The sequence below is a fragment of the Oreochromis niloticus genome, linkage group LG15 (assembly GCF_001858045.2).
Source record: "Oreochromis niloticus isolate F11D_XX linkage group LG15, O_niloticus_UMD_NMBU, whole genome shotgun sequence".
In the NCBI taxonomy this organism is placed as follows: domain Eukaryota; kingdom Metazoa; phylum Chordata; class Actinopteri; order Cichliformes; family Cichlidae; genus Oreochromis; species Oreochromis niloticus.
Window position 1 is genome coordinate 26,755,837 of NC_031980.2, and position 5,825 is coordinate 26,761,661.

Here is a 5,825-nt window from a genome sequence, read left to right on the forward strand (position 1 = left end):
AATTAAAAGGATTAAAATGGGTAATGAAGCTTCAAAACTCACTGCTGACGAGCAGTGGTTAGAGAAAAAATGTCCAGGTGCCGGACAAATTAGTGCATATAGATTGAGAAATCCAAAGAAAACCTAAATGTCCCATGTGGGAGGGAAAATGCATTGACTAAATTATAAGAAACCCTCCAAGCAGAAATAAATACTGAAAAGGAAGCTAAAAAGAAAACAAAGAGTACACAAGAGTTGTAATATTTTAAAGCATGGAAAGAGGAATGAAGTGGAATAAACAAAAGGTTAAATTAGGGTTAACTTAACTTAAAGTAGAGCTTATCTAGTGATAAGCATGATAATAGGGGATAATAGGAAGGTTAACAACCTGTAAACTGGTATTAACAATGAAACATAGTTGGCATGATGACCGTGCCTAGAATGAATAGAATGCATGAAACCAGATAATTCACACGAAAATATATCAAATAAAAAGAGAGATGCATAAGGTATTATTATGGCTGTGTCATTGTTCAGCCAAGGAAAATGTCTCCAGCTTGGGGAGGTGTGAAGCTGCAGATTCACACAGACCTGTGATGGATACATAATAAAATATAAACTAATATACTATTGTATATTAGTAGTAAAGTAGTGAAGTAGTGTATATACTATTGCTGTTATAAAAAAGGAAAAACAATACAATGATAACATTAATAATGACATACTATTAATAAGAAGGGGCACCTCAATCAGTTATGATGTGAGGTGGAAGATTGTTAAAAGTAGTCTGATTCAAGCTTAAGGTTTGCTCAAACTCAGTACAATGATATATGAGATGAAGAAAATAAGGAAATAACTACACTAATCAGGTGCATAGAGACACTCGACCTGCTCATAAACCTGTCATCTTAGATGAGACTTTGTTAAGATGAAGACCTATACTAACAACTAATGAGAAGCTGAATTAAATATGTGGACACTACCAAGCTAATGAGGAGCGGTGACGTGCATGGAGATGCTGGTTTTGCTCACTACAATTGTAGTTAGAGTTTGAATTCATAACTGTGGATGTACAGTGAGTGACCTCTATATATCTTGAAAAGCATGTCTGAAATGCTCGTATGAAAGCATATTTTGAGTGATTCTAACTGTGTGAATGCTGTGAGTAGTAGGTTTTGAGTGATTGGGTGTGATTTGTACAAAAATAATAAAACATAAGTAATAATAACACTACAAAGGTTCATAGTAGAGTGTGTGAACAAGTGGAAGTTTGAGTGTGTGTGATGATACCTGATGTCTGAAAGGGCTCTATTCAGGAGTGTGAGCGTGACATAAAGGTGTTGGTTTTAGATCAAGATTTAGCAGAATTAAAGAGGGTTTATAGACTATGAATACAAAGAGAAACAAAAGAGTTCGATTAGTCTGCAGAAACAGGAAATAGGTATATAAATATATATGTGTGCCTGTGGTGTGTCAAGACAGCTCGCAGAGAGAAACAGAACTCTATGAATAGACTCTATGAATAGAATGAATAGACAACACATACTCAAACACTTGCAATGAAGAAAGCAGCTTACACTCAATTAATATGAACGCAAAGCCTTGATGCCATAGGCAATTTGTTTTTGTTTTTGTTTGTTTGTTTTGTAAGTTTGGAAAACAAATTTGTGATCATACTTGTGGATCACAGTGACATATCATGATTAGGCATATGATTTAACAATGACGAGTTTTAGAGCTGTGAGCTATGAGCTATAAGCAATGCAAAGTTTTTCCTAACTTAAAAGTTTGAAATATGTAAGATGTATGAATTCTTTGAGAAATAGGAATTGCCTAAAATGCCTTAAGTCAAAATGTAGTGTTGCATCTACACAGCAGATAGAGTTGTAGAAGCGAAACCGTTGACATCCTCACACACGCAGGCCAAGATATAAATATATACACTGACAGACAGTATGTTTTTTCAACACTTTGAGATCTTCTAAAGACACTGTCAAAACTGCCAAAACAGTTCAAAGGTCACTGAAGGCAATAACTTTGCAGACCAAAGCCGCAAAAGCAGCAGCACAACAAACTATAGACATATTAATGTTTGACTCCACAATGCAAATACCACTTGATGTGCTTATAAACGAACAGAAAGCCGCACCAACTAGAGAACGCCGCACCAACTAGAGAACAAAAGAGGTGGTTAAAAGGTGGAGCACAGCCAGAAAGTGGTTTGATGACTTGTAATAGCAAACCAATACTACCAAAGTCCCTACACATATCAGCAGCATTGTTGTCAACAGGAGGGGGGGTAGGAGTGGTAGATAAAATTTCGGAAATTTGTCGGAACATGCATGATTTGCCAAAAACATAATGCACATAATGCACACCACCTCATCCTTTTCATACAATCCACATGAGTTTTATTGAGCTGAATGAATGCCAAGGCTCAGAATACGCTCTAGTGATCATAGACGTGATCTCAAAATGGCCAGAAATCTATCCTGTGAAAAAGCAGACGCCATCTCAGTAGCAAAATGTTTGTGCAACCATTTTATTTCAATATATGGCATCCCCACTCTGATAAGATCAGACAATGGGACACATATTGTTAATGAAGCAATCAGTAAGGTCTCTGAAGCACTGGGAAATAAAACAGAGACTGAGAAAATGCATGGAAGAAACAGGGAGACCATGGCCTGAGTGTATAGGCCTGGTAAAAATGTGGATGAGACTGACACAAAGTTCTCAGAAACTCACAACTTGAAATTACTTGAAAATAAAGAGATTGTTCTAAACAACTCTCCAGTATCTTGCAGGTTGAAACCAGGTGATCGGATCCTGATCAAAGTACTCCAAAAGAAAAATTGGAGTTCACCAAGGTGGGAAGGTCCTTATCAGTGCTACTCACCACACCAACTGCCTGCAAAATAGCAGAAAGACCGTCCTGGATCCATCAAAGCCACTGCAAAAAAGTGAGTGACAACCTAAACGTTTAGACGCCGACACCCCTAACTCCTGTATGGTGATCTATTGGTGGAGGGAGGGCTGATCGGGTATACCCCGCCTTCTTCTTCTTGCCAGTAGTCTACTCATCAGAGGTCACAGGTGTGTCTGGTCATCATGAAGACACTTGTCCTCCTAGTGGCTAATGTTACACTCCTGGTGAGTTTCTTAACACTCACCCGAAAGAAAGAAGATGAACAACGCATGGTTTCGATATATACATGATAGCACACCCAGAAAAGACTGCTATGTTTGCTCCTATATGCCCCCAACGACACAATACACCACCTTGTATGCGAAGGGAGTGGACATAATTCAAGCAAAGTGTGCCGCAAGCTACACCAGCCGTGGGCATCAATTCCAGGGAATCGAGGTCAACCATGAGGAACTTCTCCAGATAGGACTACGAATCGGCACATGTGACGAATGGTTCTGGGTTGACCTGGGAGTGAAGCACAGAAGTGAGGCTAAATCATTCCCAGTCTTTCTTGGAAACAATGGGAATTTGAGCCACAGCCTATGCTACCGCCAAGAGAACGGATCCACGCCAATGGGAAACACCACCAACTGCAAAGCAGTACAGACACACGCTCCTGGAGGGCCCGTGAGGAGCAGCAACATCTCAAATGGCACCTTCTGGGTGCACGGGATGGCCTGGGATATCCTTCCTGGGAATTGGACAGGTCAGTGCGCTCCCATTTTCACGTCTGACCACACTTTCAAGATAACCATGGACGCCACGTCAACATCAATGTCAACAACAAGGAAAAGATGAAGCACCCCAGACCTCAAGCAGCATGCTTCCATATGGGGTTCCGATGTCCCAGAGGAAACTTTGGACTGAAAGACAAAAGGTTCTGAATGCTTCATGTAAATTCAACAACGAACGGGATCAAGAGATTGATGCTCTGTGCATTGCAGACTGGCTTACGTGGCTCTTGGAAGTCCCTGCTCTCTGAATAGGACATGTTTTGTTGGTGTTATAATACTGTTATTATGTCTTTTCACTTCATGTGTCATACCTTGTTTGAAGAACATGGTATCAAAAATGGTAACTGCTTCAATTCATGCTTACATCACCCTATCACAGAATGATGAAGATGATGAGACAGACACTTGGATATAACATACTCACAGAACCCACTATTTTATGATGTCTTGGCTAAAGATGTCTGCAAGTGGCCATAGCAACCACTAACAGTGCATCAGTCTATGTACATATATAGAAGGAAAGATCAAACAACAGGAGGGAATGTTAAGGGATTTCTTAGGATTTTAGGATTTTTATTATGTTATGCTTAAAAGTACATTTCATTATCTAAATGTGTTTGCTCTTTCTTATTCAGCTTAACCTCTGCAACTCTGTGCAGACTCCTAAATGGGGAAGTTACACAGGAAGCCTGCAGTTCTATTTTCTCTCTTCCTGTATGTGCTCTCTGAATAAAGACTCTTCCTTTTTACTGCAGCGGTGCGAGTCTCCCTCGACCGTGTACACGTAAACCTGTCTGAGCCTTTTTATTCCGACCTGGGTTGCAATACAGGAAAACTCCTGACATTTCTTGGTCCTTCGAGCCGGATGGGATACAGCATTTTTGTGAGATCCCACAGGAAAGCCTCACCGAGTCCTGACGCCGTGAGAAGCCCACGCTGAAGTCTGTCGACAGCTCCTCTCTAGGTAGAGGATATAAAGTCCAGAGACGTAACGTTCGGGTTCTGGCCAGCGTTCTTATAAGTGGTCCACGGCAGTGGGGGTCGATGAGGTTGACCTGAGAGACCGGCAGCAACCAGGTGAATATTAACACTCAGACACCTCGCGTAAAACGTTTAGGCTCGCCCAGAGGGGCTGGTAGCATTCCTAAAAGTAAAGGCTCGCCTGAAAAAGGGCTGGAAGCATTTTTAGGTGGATTTCTAAAAGTAATGGCTCACCTGAAAAAGGGCTGGAAGCATTTTTAGAAGGGTTTCTTATTCTTTCTTATTCAGCTTAACCTCTGCAACTCTGTGCAGACTCCTAAATGGGGAAGTTACACAGGAAGCCTGCAGTTCTATTTTCTCTCTTCCTGTATGTGCTCTCTGAATAAAGACTCTTCCTTTTTACTGCAGCGGTGCGAGTCTCCCTCGACCGTGTACACGTAAACCTGTCTGAGCCTTTTTATTCCGACCTGGGTTGCAATACAGGAAAACTCCTGACAATGGATAATTAAAGTCAGAAATATATCCACAAACACAACAAGCTGAAAGTTAGTGAATGATGCTCATTTTTCAGTCTCGAATACCACGGCACAAGCAGGATTCACTGCACTGTTAATGTTAGCTATGTTATATTGCTGCCTCTGTTTGGTGGTGTTGAACCAAACGGACTTGAACATCTGTTTGAACAATCTGTCGGTTCACTCATTAAGCTGAAAGAAAGATGCTTTAATCACAGGAGTCACACATGTGTCCACTGTATCATCTGGGAACTCTTCTTGTTTAGCAATAACACAAACACAAAATACTCCTTCTCTGTTGCTGTTTTGTAGCAGTGTATACACCTGAGACTGTCTTTCCTGCACTCTCTCTTTCTTTCTCTCTCTCTGAATAAAAGTATGAACATGTATTTATAAGTTACACTTGTTTTTGAATCCTGCAGCTTATCACACATTTGATTTCCGTGTGTGACAACTGCAACTGTCCAGAGTAGAGATGGACCGATCCGATATTAGGTATCGGTATCGGTCCGATACTGACGTAAATTACTGGATCGGATATCGGAGAGAAATAAAAAAGTGTAATCCGGTCCATTAAATATCAAAAAAGCACCTCACAAAACTTGCGACATGGCGTAACTTGCCTCATAACCGTAGCATGTCAGA